The sequence below is a fragment of the Phascolarctos cinereus genome, unplaced genomic scaffold (genome assembly GCF_003287225.1).
Source record: "Phascolarctos cinereus isolate Bilbo 61053 unplaced genomic scaffold, phaCin_HiC Scaffold_4;HRSCAF=312, whole genome shotgun sequence".
Taxonomy (NCBI): Eukaryota; Metazoa; Chordata; class Mammalia; order Diprotodontia; family Phascolarctidae; genus Phascolarctos; species Phascolarctos cinereus.
The window spans coordinates 692216718-692236420 of record NW_027555847.1 but is presented as its reverse complement, the minus strand read 5'-3'; the positions used below and the strand labels follow the sequence as shown (position 1 = coordinate 692236420).

At 38.1% G+C, this 19703-nt stretch overlaps 1 pseudogene; it reads right to left on the bottom strand.

The window, feature by feature from the left end:
* Positions 1 to 788: 788 nt before the first annotated feature.
* LOC110220354 (large ribosomal subunit protein uL15 pseudogene) lies at positions 789 to 1294 on the bottom strand (annotated as a pseudogene).
* Positions 1295 to 19703: the final 18409 nt, after the last annotated feature.

The window sequence follows — 19703 nt, the reverse complement described above, 5'->3', positions numbered from 1 at the left end:
CACCTAGCTGCCCCGCTAAACTGCATTTACAACATTCTCCTTGCCTATTAGTTTAGTAACTGGCCACACAAAAAAAAAAAGTTCTGACTTATTCTTGGTGAACCTACCTAGCTCCTTGTAAGGACCACTTTCCTTTTTTGATTGTTGGCAATCATTTCTTAAACAATCCATTCCAGAATTTTCCCAGACAACACAGATTAAAATCATTGACCAATACTTTTCATTGTCTATTCTTTTTCCTTTTTCTCCTGAAAATTGTAATATTTGTTTAATTTGTTTGGTATGTTTTAACATGTATAACCCAGTACAGTAATATGCTATTCATGTAACCTTATTTGTTTAAGCATTCCTAGTTAATGGGCAGCTACTTTGTTTCCCCTTCTTTGCTAGGACAAAAAGGGCTGTTATATGTATATGTGTATATATGTATATGTATATATATATGTATATATGTATATATGTATATATTTATATGTATATGTGTATATATGTATATGTATATATATGTATATATGTATATATGTATATATGTGTGTATATGTGTGTGTATATATATACACACACACATACATACATACATACATACACACACACACACACACACACATAGTGTTTATGGGACCTTTCTTTTTGTAAACGGCTTTCTTGGATTTGATGCAGAGGTTTGTTTGTAAATGTTTAACAACCACCTCTCCGGTCCCAACACATTTTTGAGTATAACTTGGGTTAGTTACTAACATTTTTTGCATCCTTTTCTTTTTTTCTTTCTTTTTTAAATAGACTTTTTTTCATTTGATAACACTGGATTTTGATGTCACGAGAACACAGGCTCCGCCACCTTTGATGGCCTGCTCTGCTCTTCTGCTGAAGGGCTTTGCCTTCACGAGGACTGGCTCCTTGGAGAGTTTTCTTTTGCCTCGGACTTTGTAGGATCCCTACCGCACAACGTCAATGGATAGGGGCAAGCCCATCCTTGTTTTTGGCAGCATTAATCCTGGTCTGCTCACTGATCGGTGTCCACGGCTTATCAACGTTGATAGTTGGGAAGGAGCTTTGTCGCCTCTTCAAGTGATAATGCCTCATACCCACTTTCCCGAGGTAACCTAGACGATATTTGTCGAAGTTGACCGGGTGACTGTGCAGCCCTCCTGCATTGCCTCGGCCTTCAGGGTGCTTCCGCTGCTTGCAGATGCGCCCGTGGCCGTGGCTTGAGGTGCCCGAGGACCTTCCCCATCTTCCTTATTCCGGAAGGCAGCCGCAAAAGAGAAAAGCTATGCATCACTTTCTTAGGCATATCTGGATAATCAGCAAAACAAGAAATCAACCTCTCAATTGTAGTGTTTGCCAATTTCAGGAGTATGAATGTTCACTGTAAAAATTTAACAACTGATTGCCTGAACCAGTCTCTGTTCTCTGAGCACCTAGATATAAGCCTAGCAATGATTCCCATCGTTTTAACTACTATTTTCAGTTTTATCATCTGTAAAATGGGAGGTTTGGACTAGATTCACTTTTATACCCTTCAAGGTTTCATGCAAGTGTTGTCTCGTCTTAGAGGTAATTTACTTCTACGTGAGGATTATGAAGACAGCTGGGTGGTGCAGTGGATAGAGATCCAGGCCTGGAGTGAAGAAGACCTCAGCTCAAATCCAGCCTCAGACACTTAGTACCTGTGTGAGTCTGAGCAAATCATTCAATCACTATTTGCCTCAGTTTCCTCATCTGTAAAAATGGGCATAATAATACCACCTCTCTCCTAGAGTTATTGTGAGGATTAAATGAGGTATTTGCAAAGAACTTAACATGATGTTTAATACATAGTTGTTGTTTATTCATTTCAGTTGTGTCCCCAGTCTCTTATGACCCTCTTTGGGGTTTTCTTGGCAAAGATGCTGCAGTGGTTTGCCATTTCCTTCTCCAGTTCATTTGATGAGGCAAACAGGGTTAATTGACTTGCCCAAGATCAGACAACTAGTAAGTGTCTGAGGTTGGATTTAAAATCAGGATTCCTGACTCCCAGCCTGGTGCCCTATCTCTTAAGTCACCTAGAAGCCCCATGGCACATAGTAGGTGAAGTATAAATGGTAGCTCTTATTATCTTTTATTATTAGTTTTCCCTGAATCTCACTAATAATTTTTTTTTTGCATTTATTTTGGATGTGTTTTTTATTTGCTTTTCATTGTAAATGTTGATTTCCCTAGGAGAACACAAGCTGACATCAAGAACAGGAGCTATTATTATTATTTTTATTTTTTTGCTTAGTATAGTACCTGACACATAGTAGGCACTTAATAAAATCTTGTTAAATTGAATTGAATCTCTGTACTTTCTAGAAATTACCTGCACGCCAGAATATAAATAATGGAGCCAGCTTTTATTGTTACATAATTCAAGAGTTTACAAAGCACTTTCACATCTATTATCATACTCTATTCCATGCTGCTTTCTGACTTTTTTTTCTGATTAGTCACCAACCCCTGAGCCCTCATCTCTCCTTCTATTTTTGTTTTTTCTGAGTACACTTCTAATGCCCTGATAGAGATTTCCAGTATCAGAGAAGACACTCTTTGACGGAGAATTATAATTACAATTTACTATTTTCTTACTCAGTAAATCTCATCTGGGTCCCAGAAGGAGCAGAGTTTTCAGTAGAATACAACAAAGGTGCTTTGAACAGTGGAGTGTCTCATTAAGAAGTATATACAGAAACCAAGGAAAAAGGTGGGGGGAAAGAGGGATATATATTTCATCACTGAAATAGCTTCTGTTAGACAAAGCTGCTTCAAATTTTATTAAGTTTTCAAATATAGCCTGGAACCCAGCCTTGATATATTTTTTGAATTATAGGGAAGTTATAGGTCTCTCATTTTCTAAACAGTTTCAGTAGACACTGGGGTGATGTATACTTTTCGTGCACTATAATTAGTGGGGATATAAACTGTAATTACAGTTTCATTTTGTTCGTTCTTCCTTGGGAACAAGTGTTCTTCCATTTCTTCTTCTGGTTTTAATACTGCTTCAGTGAAGATCCATGAAGAATTTAAAAGCATATATAATTGTCCTAGGACAAAGGCCACCCAGGGACACTTGGGTTTGTGTTATCTGCCTCCTCATAGCCATGGATCTGGATTATAGGCAAAGAATCGAAAAATATAAAATTTCTCAGTCAGAAAGTACCTCAAGGGCCAACTGGTTTAACCCATGCTCCCAAACCAAAGTCCCTTATGATAAGTGTGTCAAATGAATATTCAGTCTTTGATTAAAGCTCTTCAGAAAGGGACAATCCCAAATTCCCAAAACTGTCCATCCCACTTTAGTGGACAATCTCTAACCATTAAGATTTTATTTTTCTTCACATCCCACCTAAAATGCTTCCCCCCCTCCATTTCCACTATTTTTTTTCCTAACTGCCGGCACTTACTAGAAGTCTAATCTCTCTTTAACATGCTAGTCCTTTGAACACATAATAGCTGTCATGTTTCCTCCTATTCATTTCCTTAGCCATTTGGGGCAATGGATGTGAAATAAAATTCCAAGATAGAAGAAATTAGGTTTAAACCAACATCTTACCTGATATAACACAATGAGCTAAAAAGGATATGTGGCTAGAATAATAAAGGTAGTATTATTTTGAGAGAGAAAGAGAGAGAGAGAGAGAGAGAGAGAGAGAGAGAGAGAGAGAGAGAGAGAGAGAGAGAGAGAGAAACAGATCAGAAACCATTGTCAAGTATTGCTAGCAAAAGAGTTCTTAAATAATAGAAGACATTACAAAAATAAAACAGATAATTTTGATTTTACATAAGAGACAAGCTTTGGCACAAGCAAAATTACCACCACTAGCATAAGAAAGAAAACAACAGATTTTTGGGGGGAATCATTGCTTAAGATATCTCTGACACTAGTCTGATATCTGAGATATCTAAGGAACAAGCAGATATATAACAGCAAAAGTCACTTGCCAATTAATAAGTAGTCAAAGGTTATGAATGATTTCAAAAGAATTACAAATGATTAACAATTACATGAATGATGGCTCCAAGTTACTAATGAGAAGATAAAGTAAAATAAAAAAAAAACAACATGAAAGTTTCACCAAATGCCCCACAAAAAGCCAAAAAGTGAGAAGTCAATGTCAAGGGGTTGTGGGAATACAGGGATAACTAGTACACTTTTGACGGAACATTAGCCAATGATTCTGGAAAATAATATCAAATTATGATTTTGATACATCCAATTAGACTCTGAGATTCTTCTGGGAGTCATGTATTCCAGGGAGCTGATTGGAAAAAGGAAAGATTCCATATACATTAAAATGTTTGTAGAAGTGCTTTTTAACTGCAGTCAAAGCAGATAATGACTGATTGGGGAATGATTTCATGAAATCATGAATGTAATGAAACACTGTTATATGTAAAAAATAAGCAATGACTAGAATAAATATAGAGAATCATTGGAATATGAACTGATACAAAATGATGAGCAAACCTAGGGGAAAATATGCATGATGGTTAGAAAAATTTAAATATTAAGAACACAAAATAATTGAAGATGAAAGCTCTGAAATTATATCATGACTTATCTTCTTACCAAATTAAAGATATGAGAATGAACCTCCTTTCCTTGTCTAGAGAAATGAGGGACTATGAATGTAGAACACCACATACAATACTGGACTTAATATAGTAGCCAGCCTTAATAAACTGGTTTTTGTTTTCCTTTTTTAAAAAAATTCTTTGTTATAATGGACAAATCTCTGGTAGGGCAATGGGGAACAGGTATATGAAGAAATGTATACATACATATACTCATGTATATATGTGTACATATGTGTATATGTGTTTATAGAAAGTCCTAGGACATTTGAAGGTTCAACATTTCATCTGTCCTGCTTAAAGAAAGCTAGATTGTGATGTTAACCACCTCAGGCTTACTGTAGATACCATTCCCTACCTCCTCTTCTCTCACCAGCTATACCCCATAGGGGTTGGAATGATGGCTCCATGTTGAGAATTCATATGCCAGGATTAAGTATGTCAATTTAATTGCCCATCAGGAAGAATTACTGAAGCATTGCTATCTGGCATATGGCACTAGAAAGTTAAATCAAGTTTGGAGGAAAAAGATTGATTTAAGGTCTGTAGATGTTCTTTCACTCAGAACACTGGATACACCATTCTAGTTTCTGAATGATAGGCATGAAGTATTTTTTTCATTGTTAATGATTTTTGTTGAAATTTATAAGGTGTTTCCAGATTTTATAATCTAAATCCTTTGTCTGTATAACCTTTGACCAAGGGTTTCCCAAGGTCTAGGCTCAGATGGACTAAGTATGATATAGAGAACTACCCCAAAAGAGATAGATAGACAAAAAGATAGACAGACAGACAGACAGACAGATAGATAGATAGATAGATAGATAGACAGATTGATAGATAGATAGATAACATATGTATGTATCAGATATATACACAAATATCACACACACACATATGCATGCATACACACACACACACACACACACACACACACACACACACACACACACACGGAAGAGGTCTACACTTAGTGTGGCCAATGTAACAACACCCTGACATTCTGCTGAAATCTCTTTCTCCCATTGTGTCTTACTTAGACCCTCCCACATATGTAAGGGCATCATACCATTTGGACTCTTTCAGAAATGCAGTCATGCTTTGTGGGAGGCGACCAACTTCCTATCAAATGTATACAGGTGGAGTAATTTGAAGTAATTAGGTCTGTAAAGTATGGATGTTTGTGCTATTGTCATTCAGTCATTTCAGTTGTGTTTGACTCTTCCTGACCCCATTTGGGTTTTCTTGGCAAAGATACTGGAGTGGTTTGCCAGTTCTTTTTCCAACTCATTTTACAGATGAGGAAACTGAGGAAAACAGGGTTAAGTAACTTGCCCAGAGTCACACAGCTAGTAAGTGTATATGAAGCCAAATTTAAACCAACAAAGATGAATCAGTCTTCCTGACTCCAGGCCTGGTGCTCTATCCACTGTGCAACTTAGTAGCCCCATCACACAGGGAGTTCTATACTTATCCTTTGGTTGGAGGAGCCACATGGACAATCCCCTCCCCTCTCCTTTAAGAAGTACAGCTGGGAGCAGCTAGGTGGCTCAGTGAATAGAGCACTGGCCCTGAAGTCAGGAGGACCTGAGTTCAAATCCGGCCTCAGACCAAACACTTGGCACTTACTAGCTGTGTGACCCTGGGCAAGTCACTTAACCCCAATTGCCTAAAAAAAAAAAAGACAGCTGCTCAGGAAACCTCCTTTTGCTCCTAGTGGAGATCTCTAAACCTTTTAACTTGGGATTTCTTTTAAGGAAAGCTATCAGGATATATCAGGAAATGTAAATCACGTAAAAAACAAAAGATATTAATAGTTTTTTTTTTAAATACCTCCTAAGATTTTCATCAGTTTTATATATCATCCCTCACTGTCAAAGGTAGACTTGATATGATGGCTGGCGCTACCCAAGAGATCTCTACTCTCCATCTGTATGGTTTCATTCCAACATCATGCTTCCTAGGAACTCTCTTGTCCTCTAACTAGGGTGAAGGAGTTCAGTAATGACATTGTCCATGAACTTTGCTCTTAGGTAACACATTGTACACCTCTGTCTCTGACTTGGGCTCTTACAGGAATACTTTTCTGCCTATTTCCATTCTAGGAAAGTTCATTCTCTGGTCTTGTTGATACTCTCCCGTGATCATAATACCTGCTAGAATCCAAGGCAGGATTCTGACCCAGGTGTCCTGCTGCCAACCCAGTATACTTTGCCTATGATTAAGACATTCTCCTAGCAAATGTAAACTCTTTGAGGGCAGGAGATATTTTTTCAAGTTTGTCTTTGCATTCCCACGGCCTAACTTAGAGCACACAGTGCCCAGGACATAGTACCCGCTTAATAAATGTCTGTTGAATTGAACTGAATGGCAAATAGATGATGGCATAGCTGAAATTGTGTGGGGGCATAATCTGAGATTGAAGTTAAAAACCCTGAGTTCCAGTTAGGCAAGCAACTTTTCTAGCTTCACAATCTGCCTACTGTGTGACTATGGGCAAGTTGTCTCAGCCCTTTGAGTTTTTGTTTCCTCATCCACCAAATCGTAGTGGATATTTCCTGCTGGCTCTACCCAACCCAGTTGTTGTGGGTCTCATATGTAATAGCATTTGCAAAGCCCTGTGTTAGTTTTTATCACACTATCTGAAAAGTCTGCTTCTTCCCCTACAAAATAACCATTAAGCCTGTCAGTAAGCATTTATTTAGCACCTGCTATGTGTTAAGTGTTGGGGATACAAAGAAAGGCAAAAGACTGTCTCTGCCTTAGAAGAGCTCACAGTCTAATGAGAGGGATAACAAGCAAATAACAAACAAGTTATATACATGATAAATGTTGTTGTTCAGCCATTTTTCAGTCATATCTGACTCTCTGTGACCCCCTTAGGGGTTTCCTTGGAGTGATTAACCATTTCCTTTTCCAGCTCATTTTACAGATGAGGAAACTGAGGCAAATAGGGTTAAGTCACTTGCCCAGAGTCACACAGCTAGTAAGTGTCTGTCTCAGGCCAGATTTGAAGATGAGACTTCCCAACTTCAGGCCTGGCACTCTCTCTACTACTCCATCTACCTGGATAAATAGAAAATACTTAATTAAATTGTCTTAAATAATAGAAAGAAGGCATCAGAATTAAGAGGGATTGAGAAAAGCTTCTCAAGTGAGATTTTAGTTGAGTCTTAAAGGAAGTCAGGAGGTAGAGATGAGGAGGTAGAACATTCCAGACGTGGCAGAAACTCAAAGAAAATGCTCACAACTGAGAGACAATATGCCTTGTTTGTGGAACAGCTAGGAGGTCAATGTCACTGGACTGAAGAATATGAGGCAGGAATTAAGGTGTAAGAAGACTGGAAAGGTCAGAGGGGACTAAAGTGTAAAGGACTTTGAATGCCAAACAGAGGATTTTGTAGTTGATCCTGGGAGCCGCCTGGGGCGGGGGGTCGGGGAAGGGTGTGTGGCATGGTCACACTTGTACTTTATTTTGTTTTTTCCTCTCTAGAAGCATTGCTTTAAAAACATTTTTAAATAAAATTTTTTTGAGAAATCAAATAATCCTTAATTTTAATTTTATAAAATAAAAATAAAAGAGAATTGTACAGGTAGAAGGTGGGAGTCTATGTATGTGTATACATATATACACACATACATACATGAATATACACGCATGTATGTATGTATATACGTGCATGCATATATACACACATATATACATATACACATACACATATATATGTGTGCATATGCTGTATACATACATACATGCATGCATACATACATATAATAAAATCAGAGTCCTGGAGAGAAGACCTTCTGCCAAAAAAGGGAGTTTTGTTTTTGTTTTTGATACTGGAGGTGATAGGAAGCCACTGAAATTTGTTTAATAGACTGAAAAAGCAGAATAGATTACAGCATAAGCTATTAGATTTGGAATAAGGAATAAGTGGGCTCAGATTCTACCTGTTGTCTCTGTGACCTCTGGCAAATAATAAAACTTCACTGAGCCTTTTTTTTACTCATCTATAAAATGGGAATAATAATTGTATCTCTCTCACTTGGTTATTATGAGGCTCAGTTGAGATTATACATATATACACACATGTTTGTGTATGTATGTATACATATAAGGATTGCTTAATTCATACGTCATTTTCAACTTTCTGTTTTATGTGTATACACATTTACATATGTACACATATGTATAACTTTGAAAGCTGAAAATGACATATGAATTAAATGATTCTTGTTATTATTTCACTAGGTGCTTTTCATTGAATATTGGTGAGATAAATGTGACATTTTTTTTTCAAAATTGTACCGTCTTATTTTCTATGATGTATAAAACAAGCTGTTATGCAATGCCCAAATTTATGAAATGTCCCCAGAACTGGGACTTGGTTCTGAATTATGCTTCAGTCTTACCACTCTTGAATTCATCCTCTCCTTCTCTACATAGAAACTATGAAGCACCTTACGTAGGCAACAGAATTTTGGACTGCTGAACTGGTACCCTACAAAATTACCACCTATGTGCCATGAATTTAAAACTTAAAATAGCCAGTGCACAAAAGAAAAACTGAGATAAGTTTTCAGATTGTAAGATCTTAGATTTAGACTTGGAGAGAACTTTAGAAACCATTGTTCTTGGACTATTCTGTCAATTTTACAGATGAAAAAGCTGAAACCAAGAAAAGACAAGAAATATGTCTATAGTAACACAGATAGAAAGTGACATGGGGGGGGCAGAGCCAAGATGGCAAAATAAACGCAGTGATTTGCTTGAACTCTTCCCCAAACCCCTCCAAATACCTATAAAAATGGCTCTAAACAAATTCTAAAGAAGCAGAACCCACAAAAAGACAGAGTGAAGCAAATTTCAAGCCCAAGACAACCTGGATGATTGATTGGAAAAGTATATCACACCAGGGTTGGGAGACGAGCACAGTGTGGGTGTGGGCACCCAGGCCTCAGCAAACCTGGAGCAAGCCTCAGAGGACTGAATCACAGGCAGCTGTGGTGATTTCCAGACTTCTCACCCCACAAATTCAAAAGACAACTTAGAAGGTCAGTGGAAAAAGTCTGTTTCTGTGGTGTTGAGAGAGAAGAGAGGTGGTGTCAGCTCCATTCCCCAAGTGCAGTCTGGGACAGGGGCTGCCTTCTGAGCTTCTGGCTCACAGACTGAGGAGAAATTGAGTGGCTGATCACAGGGGGATTGCAGGGATCTCTTTGCCAGTGCTGAGGCAGGAATCTCTTGCTTTGCCAGTGCTGAGATCTGGGTCACAGTTTGGGGAGGTGGTCCTGGGACAAGGAGGAGCACTGGCATGGTGGAGCCTGTAGTGGCAGTAAAGAGGAACCCCTCCTCACAGTTCCAGGATAGAAAGGAGTGCATGTGGTCAATAATAGACCAGAACACAGGTAAGGAAAGGAGTAAACACCTTACCCCTTATCATACCATCTCGGAAGAACTGAAAATTTACAGGTCCCTACAAGTATTTCTGAAAACAGCTACAAACCCCCAAAGCTTGGGACAGTACATTCTTGACATTGGAAGCAGACTCTTACCTTAACAAAGAGTTTAAAACTCAAGTAATTGGCTGGGATCATGAGCAAGCAGTGCAAAAAGAGTCAGACTATATTATCTTACTTTGGTGAAAAGAAGATCAAAACATACAACCAGAAGAAGACAAACAAGGCAAAGCTCCTACATCCAAAGCCTCCAAGAAAAATATGAATCAGTCCCAGGCCTTGGAAGAGCTCAAAAGGGATTTTGAGAAGCAAGTAAGAAGTAGAGGAAAAACTGGGAAGAGAAATGAGAGTGATGCAAGAAAATCATGAAAAACAAGTCAACAGCTTGCTAAAGGAGACCCAAAAAAATACTGAAGAAAATAACACCTTAAAAAATAGCCTAACCCAAATGGCAAAAGAGGTCCAAAAAGCCAATGAGGAGAAGAATGCCCTAAAAAGCAAAATTGGCCAAATGGAAAAGGAAGTCCAAAATTACTGAAGAAAATACTCCTTAAAAATTAGAAAATAGAGCAATTGGAAGCTAATACTTTATGAGAAATCAAGACACTGTAAAACAAATCCAAAAGAATGAAAAATTAGAAAACAATGTGAAATATCTCATTGGAAAAACAACTGACCTGGAAAATAGATCCAGGAGAGAGAATTTAAAAATTATTGGACTATCTGAAAGCCATGATCAAAAAAAGCGCCTAGACATCATCTTTCAAGAAATTATCAAGGAAAACTGCCCTGATATTTTAGAACCAGAGGGCAAAATAGAAATTGAAAGAATCCACTGATCTCCTCCTGAAAGAGATCCCCAAAGGAAAACTCCTAGGAATATTGTAGCCAAATTCCAGAGTTCCCAGGTCAAGGAGAAAATATTACAAGCTGCCAGAAAGAAACAATTCAAGTATGTGGAAACACAATCAGGATAACACAAGATTTAGCAGCTTCTACATTAAAGGACGCAGGGCATGGAATATAATATTCCGAGGGCAAAGGAGATAGGATTACAACCAAGAATCACCTACCCAGCAAAACTGAGTATAATCCTTCAGGGAAAAAATGGTCATTCAGTGAAATAGAGGACTTTCAAGCATTCTTGATGAAAAGACCAGAGCTGAATAGAAAATTTGACTTTCAAATACAGGACTCAAGTGGAACATGAAGAGGTAAACAGGAAAGAGAAATCATAAGACTTATTAAGGTTGAACTGTTTATATTCCTGCATGGAAAGATGATATTTATAACTCATGAGACCTTTATCAGTATTACGGTAGTTGGAGGGAAAAATTATATGTATGTATAGACAGACAGATAGATAAATAGATAGATAGATAGATAGATAGATAGATAGATAGATAGATAGATAGATAGAGGGCACAGGGTGAGTTGAAGATTAAGGGGTCATATCTGGAGAATAAAATTAAGGGATGAGAGAGGATTATACTGGGAAGAAGAAAGGGAGAGGTAGAATGGGGTAAATTATCTCACAAAAAAAACAAAAAAAAAGCTCTTACAGTGGAGGGGAAATGGGGCAAGGTGAGAGGGAATGAGGGAATCTTATTCTCATAGGATTTGGCTTAAGGAGGGAATAACATACACATTCAATTAGGTATGGACATCTGTCTTACCCTACAGGAAAATAGGGGGAGAAGGGGACAAGAGAGCAGGGGATGTTAGAGAGGAGGGCAGATTGGGAAAGGGGTAATCAGAAGCAAATACTTCTGAGGAGGGACAGGGTTAAAAGAAAGAATAGAATAAATGGGAGGGTAGGATAGGATTAAGGGAAATAGAGTTAGTTTTTCACAATATGTCTACTATGGAAGTGTTTTGCATAACTGCACATGTATAACCTGTATTGAGTTGCTTGCCTTTTCAGTGATGGTGGGTGGGGAGGGAGGAAAGGAGAAAATTTGGAACCCAAATTTTTAAAAACACATGTTTAAAAAAAAGTTCTCACATGCAACTGGGAAAGAAAAAATACAGGAAATTGAGTACAGAAGTCTATCCTGCCCTACAGGAAAATAGAAGGGGAAGGGGATAAGAGAAGGGGGGTGGAGAGATAGAAGAGAGGGCAGACTAGGTGAAGGGGTATTCAGAATGCATGCCATCTTGGGGTGGGGGAAGGGAAGAGATGGGGTGAAAATTTGGAACTCAAAATCTTGTGAAAGTAAATGTTGAAAACTAAAAATAAATTTATATTAAAAAAAAGAAAGTGACATAGACAGGATTTGAAGCCAGGTACTCTAGAAACAAATCCAGCACTCTCCATTGCTCTATGCTGCTTCCAAAATAGACAGAGACTATCATTGAAGTTCCCCAGAAGCACAGAAATCAGTCAGTCAGTAAGTCAATAAACATTTATTAAATGACCAAGGCACTGTGCTAAGCACAGTAATGATAACGATGATGACGATGATGATGATGATGATGGTGGTGGTGGTGGTGGTGATGACGATAACAATAGCTAGCATTTAAATAGTGCTTACTATGTGCCAAGCACTGTTCTAAGTACTGTGCAAATTTTATCTCGTTTGATATTACAAAAAAAAAAAAATAGAACTAGGGATGAAAAGAAAGCCAAAAGACAGTCTCTGCTTTCTGGGGGAGCTCAGAATATAATGGGAGAGACAGCATCCAAATGGCTATGTATTCCAAATATATTGGAGTCATTAGAATTAAAGGGGTTTGGGAAAGGCTTCCTTTAGAAAGTGGGATTTTAGCTGGAACTTGGAGGCCAGGGAAGTCAGCAGGCAGAGTTGAGAAGGGAGAGCATTCCAGGCATGGGGAACAGTCAGAGAAAATACCCAGGGCATCACGTTAGTTGAACAGCTAGGAGACCAATGTCATTGTATTGAAGAGAATGTGTTGGGGAGTAAAGTGTAAAAAGACTGGAAACATGGAGGAAGGAGGTATTTTATGAAGGGATATGAACAAAAAATATTGCATTTTATATTTAATCCTGGAGGTGATAGGAAGCCACTGGATTTTATTGAGGGAGTGTGTGTGTTTGTGTGTGGGGGAGTGGTATAACATGGTCAGACCTATGTTTTAATAAGATCTTTTTAGCACATGAGCAGAGGATGTACTGAAATGGGGAGAGGCTTGAGATAGGCAGATCCACCAGCAGCCTCTGGTAATAGTCCAAGTGCGAGGTGATGAGAACCTGCAGGAGACTGGGGGTTTGTTTATTTAATCAAACAGTAAACATTTAATAAGGGTCCACTACATATCAGGCACTGAACTAAGTGCTGGGGATACAAAAAGAGGTAAAAGACAGGAGAAGAGAAGGGGATGTATTTGAGGAATGTTATAAACGTGAAATCAATAGGCTTTGGAAAAAGATTGGTTATGGGAGAGAGCGAAAGAAAGTGAGGAGTTACAGATAACAACTAGGTTGTGAAGCTGGGGGAATGGGAAGATGGTGTGCCCATTTCTATTTAGTGGAAAGTTTCTCTTCATATCCTTTGGTACTTTGAAATACCTATTATTCTGATCCTCATCCAGAGAATGAAATGGACGTAACACTGAGAGGAATGCGAAAGTAAGCTTAGTGCAATTTTTTTTGCTTTTGTTTTTGTTTTTTGCTTGTTTGCTTGCTTTTTAGGTAATTCCAGATCCTATGTAAATGCAGCCTAAAAACACTTGAAATCTTCAAAAGTAATAGTGATAAGATATTAGATTATCAGCATTTTTTTTCTTGAGTGATCTACAGTACTTCGGTGGGAAGAGACCATAGTTACAAATAGAAATCCTTGCTAAGGATATATTTGACAATCCAGTCTCCACTTGGCCACTAGGAAAAGAGAATGTGTGTGTGCATGTGTGTGTGTGTGTGTGTGTGTGTGTGTGTGTGTGTGTAGTGGGGAATGGAATTCAGAAGAAAAGAGAGAGAAACCTACTGATGCAGTGAGAAACAACCTTGCTTTTTGTTGGTTAAAATTAATATCAGAGAGTAACTAGAATAGGGAGAACAGTGCATTGTCCCTGGGTTCTAAAACCAAGAGTGAGGACTGGATAATTTATTTTGTCCCGAGGGACAGGATTCCTTTTCACAATGTGCTTTGTGGTCATTCTGCCAGCCTGCCTCTGGCTCCATTACCCCCTTTCAGGATGCTGTTCTTTCAGAACTCTTCTTTCAGGGCCCACTCTACTCTTTGTTACACCCAAGGGCTGGTTATCATTTGTCATTCCCCACCCCCAAAATTGATTTTTCACTAAGTGAAAACATTTCTAGTTACAAGTGTGGATTGAATCTCTCTCTCCTCTCTCTCTCTCTCTCTCTCTCTCCTCTCTCTCTCTCTCTCTCTCTCTCTCTCTCTTTCTCACATACACACACACACACACACACACACACGCACACACACATGCCCTCACCACTTAATGACTATTGAGCCCTCTACTTTTTTCCCAATTTTGTTCTCAGGTCCCTTTGGAGACAAGGTTAACCCCACATGCAAATTGCATGGATAGAAAGAGCCTTCAAGGTCACAGATAAAGAAAATGAGACAAATTGCCAACAAGACTGGCCCTGACAACCAGGACAAGCAGGGTGTTTCAGGTGTTGAATGCTCCATCCATCACATTTGGAAGCTACATCTGGGAAAGAGCCAGCCAAAGTCACAAACTCCCTAAGTTCTGAGCTGTTAACAGAATGATGTAGACTTGGGGCCAGAAGGATCTGGGTTCTTCCTCCTGACCTGTATTTAAGGAGAGTCAGGAGGAGAAAGAGGTCTGGCTTGAGAGAGTGCACTGTGAAAAAATAAGAAAGTATCCAAAGCATATTTAGAGGGGTTTTGCTATTGGTGTTCCCTCTCAAACACACACACACACACACACACACACACACACACACACGCACACAGAATGGAAAATACACTTGGAGAATTTGATCATTTGATAAGAGGAATTTCATGCCACTTCTGCTCTAGGTAAGTAACCAGAAGAGAAAGCCATTCATTTTCCTTTCTCTCTTCCAGTCACAGTCTTCCTTCCATTTGATATTATCTTTGGGTCTCAGAAGGAGGTTTTATTGATCACCTACCATTTAAAAGGAAACATGTTGATCATTAGCAGAGTGGTGTTAACTCTTTCTGAATACTCGGAAAAAAGTATTGAGCAAATTTCCTTTCAGGAAATGAACCCTATAGATATAGTAGGACCTAAAAGATATATGGTATATACGTGTATGCATGTGAGCTATACAACATGCATATATACATATATGTATACATGCATATATTGATAAACTATATCTATATATGTTTATTATTAATAACTTGTTTGTTTATTTAATCAACAAGTAAACATTTATGAAGTGTCCACTATGTATCAGGCACTAAGCTAAGTGCTGGAGATACAAAAAGAGGCAAAAGATTGTCACTGCCCTCAATGAGCCCATAATCTAACAGAGGAGACAACATGCAAATACATATGTATACACATACACATACATACAACACATATGTATGTCTATGTATCATACACAAAACAAGTTATATACAGGATAAATAGGAAATAATTAACATAGGGAAGACATTTGATTAAGAAGGACTGGAAAAGTCTTCCTGTAGAAGATGGACTTTTAGGTGGGACTTAAAGGAAGCCAGGGAGGTCAGTAGGCAGAGTGGAAAAGGGAGAACATTCCAGGCATAAGGGACAGCTGGATAAAAAGTCCAGCACTGACAGATGGAGTATCTTGTTTGTGGAAAAACAAGAAGTTTGTGTCACTATATTGAAGAGTCTATGGTAGGGAGTAAAGTGTAAAAAGACTGGAAAGGTAGGAAGGAGGCTAAGTTATGAAGGGCTTTGAATGCCAAACAGAGCATTTTGTATTTGATCTTAGAGGAAATAGGAAGCCACTGGAATTAATTGAGCAGGGGCATGACATGGTCAGACGTGTGCTTTACAACTCTTTCCTTTCTGGAAGGATTGACAAGTTGTGTTTAAAAATCAAAAGAAAAGACAATTGCAGAGCTCAGAGGCTCTGCGTGTAGAACATTGCATATAGAATCAGAGTTGGATTGTTCTGTGAAATTGCTTCTCCTTTACATGCTTTTAAAGTTCTCTATTACAAGGAGTGAAACAAGAAATGTCAAAGGTGCCTGGGAAAAGCAGATAGACTTCTGGACTTGGAATCAGAAGCCTCAGGCTCACAATCTGCCTCTGGTGCTCATTTGCTGGGTCATCCCAGCAACTTACTCAACCTCTCTGAGGCTCAGTTTTCTCATCCATAAAAAAGAAGGGGAGCAGCTAGGTGGAACAGTGGATAAAGCACTGGCCCTGGAGTCAGGAGGACCTGAGTTCAAATCCGGACTCAGACACATAACACTTGTTACCTGTGTGACCCTGGGCAAGTCACTTAACCCCATTGCCTAGCCAAAAAGCAAAAATGGACTAGATGGACTCTAAGATCTCTTCCCACTCCAAATCTATGATGTTATGAATGATTCTCTGGGGAAGGGAAGGGAGAGATAGCATAGCTAATATTATATAATAATTTTATCTGTATTAGCTAAGTCATAGGGTCATTGTGGGGATTAAATCATGTGTGTGGGGGGGGCTACACACACACAAACACACACACATATAAAATACAAATTTCAAAGTACTATGTAAATGCAAATTATTATTAGTAGTAGTATTTTAGCTTATATATTGTTATTATTGGTAACTGGATAGTGTGGTGGAATATGCGGTGGACTTGGGAGTTAAGAAGATCTGAATTCAAATCCTTCCTCAGACACTTACTAGCTGTTTGATCCAAGGCAACCCATTTAACCCCTCAGCCTTAGTTTCTTCACCCATAAGATGGGAATGTCGTAGGATCAGATACACCTGAAGCATTTTGCAAACTTCCAAGTATATTATTAATAATATTGTCATTAATATCAATAATTAAAAGTATATATAACCATATGATAAATACTGTATTATAATTATTATAATAAAAATGTTAGCTTGTAATTATTATATATAATTATATATCATATTATTATAATTGTTATTGATAATTTTATTGTCATTTAACCTTTTTGAGATTCTTTTTTATTTATCCTTTCAATGAGGGACTTTCCCTTCCTAGTTCTGAATCCTGTGATACTCCAAAGAAATAAATTTCAAGATGTGAAATCATGTGCACAGACAGAAAAAAAGATGACTTTTAAAAAAAATGTAGAATAAGTAACAGGGCATATGATTTTAGAATTTTGCTTATTGTCTCTCCTACAGCATTTAATAACTAGCAGAGTTGTCCCCTTGGGAGCTGAAATGACATTTCCCAAGTTCCCAGGAGAGCTGTGGCCACAGAAATAATGATGAGGGTAATTTCAGGAGATAATCCTTCAACTCAGCAAGTATCTCTTGAGCATCTGTGATGTGCTTGGCTAAGAGCTAGGTACAGAGAGAAACACAAAGATGAGGAAGACATTGTCCTTGCCCTCAGGGACCATCTGCTCTGTCATATTATTCTTCCATTCATTCAGCCTTTACTACATTAATAATAAACTATCAGTTATTGAAATGAGATAACATTTATAAAGCACTTAGCACAGTACCTGGTGGAAAGTAGGTACCTAAGAAATGTTCATTCCCTCTCGATTCCTCCCTAGTTGTTAAGTGCCTATATGTCAAGAAATGTGCAAAGAGCTTGGGGTACAAAGAAAAGAAACTTTTCTCTAAGGACTGGACACTGAATTTATGCTGGATACCTGTGCCAAGTATGTGTTTTTCATAGGTATAAATGTAAACATTGCTCTTGACTTTACCAACAGTGGGACCCAAAGAATCACTAAGATGGTAATTAAGCTCAATGTGAACTTCATTCAAGGACACAGTAGCAGAACTGGATACAGAATTCAGGTGTTTATACTCATTCAATTCTATACTCATCTCCATCTTGTAAAGGATTACAGAATCCCAAAGTCTCAGAGAGGAAAGGATCTCAGAAACCCTCTAGGTTTTATATAGGACACCAGTTAGGGGAAATTCAGGGGCTGGAATAGACATGGACAAATCAGTCAGCCAATAAATATTGATTATGTATCCTCAATATGCTAGACAGTGTGCTAAGCACTGGAGATACAAGAAAGATAAATAACCCTCCCTGAGAGCAAGGAGCTTACAATCTAATGGGGGAAATTGCAAACAAATACACACAAGATATATACATGAGAAGCTGCATGAGAGGCAAAGCAAGGATAATAGAGAAATTAGAAGCTTTCAAACTTTGACTTGTCCCTGGTTTGGAAAAGAAATTGATTGAAGTCTGCTTTCTCTTTGCAATTTCCATCTACTTTGTATGTTGTATCTTTCATATACCCATTTATTTACATGTTGTCTCTCCCACTGATATCTAATCTCCTTGAGGTTCAGGACTGATATTTTTTCTTGGTGCATCCATTACTCAGCATAGTGCCTGGAACATAGAATATAAGCACTACATGTTAAATTGATGCTTTGATTGTATGACCCCTTTCCTTCTACAATTACTGCCTACTTTCCACCCCAAACCCCAACAAAATAATTTTGATTTCCCTTCTTTCTCTAGTTTCCACCCCAGCCTGAGCTCTTCTTTTGACATCCCCAAAGGTTGGGATGCCATTCCAACTTCTAAATTGTTGACCTGCCTCTCCATTTCTAATTTCCTTTAGGTCACAGTATATATATTGATACTTCAACATATCTATGTTTTCATTGATATAGCTATTCTGTCTGAAGTTACAGATCTCAACCCAACCACACCCCTCACCACATATGGTTCTTGACCATGTTCTTCCACAAATTGTCCATAGTAGATCTACCCAATGTGATGGAGACCTTTCTCTGAGGCTTTTTAACATTTCATGCCTAACAAGGTTGAGCTCAAATTACTATTTCTTCAATCCTTTACTCTTGTAAAGTTAATCATCTTTATTTGGTGGAATTTAGACTATAATATCATTGACATAGATTACTCTCTACCAATGCAAATTGACAGCCATTCTCCAATTTCTACTCTTAGACAGTTGTCTGGGCATGGAAAGATTGAGGACTTTCACCAGGATAACAAAAGTAGTATGTGCAAAGGCAGGTCTTGATCCTAGGTCTTCCTGACTCCCAAATGGTGTCACTGTCCATAATCCCCTGCTACTTTCACCCTTTCTTATATTTCCTTAATAAGATTTTGGTATTTTTGTTGATGCTTTTTGTTTGAAAAACATTCATTCCTGAATATTTCTCTCTACCACTTCCTTACCCAGTGAGAATTCCTTCAGAAAATAGATTTTAAAAGTAAGGGATGGGAAAAAAAATCCAGGAAAATTAAACAGCACATCTTTAGAATGTCAGCTCCTTGAGGGCAGGGACTATTTTTGCCTTCTTTTTTATACTTAATGCTTGGCAAAATGCCTGCCATATAGTAAGGGATTTATAAATACTTGTCAAGTGATATACTTTCTGACCATGTACGACAATATATGATATATGACCATTCTCTCCCACTACTGCAAAGAAAAAAGGGAAGTATAGTTTCTTCTCTAGGCCCAAGGTGGCTCACTTGGTGAGATATGTCATTTTAGTAAGTGAGGAAACATAAAAATAGGCTCATCAGCTTGCTTTATATACTTCAC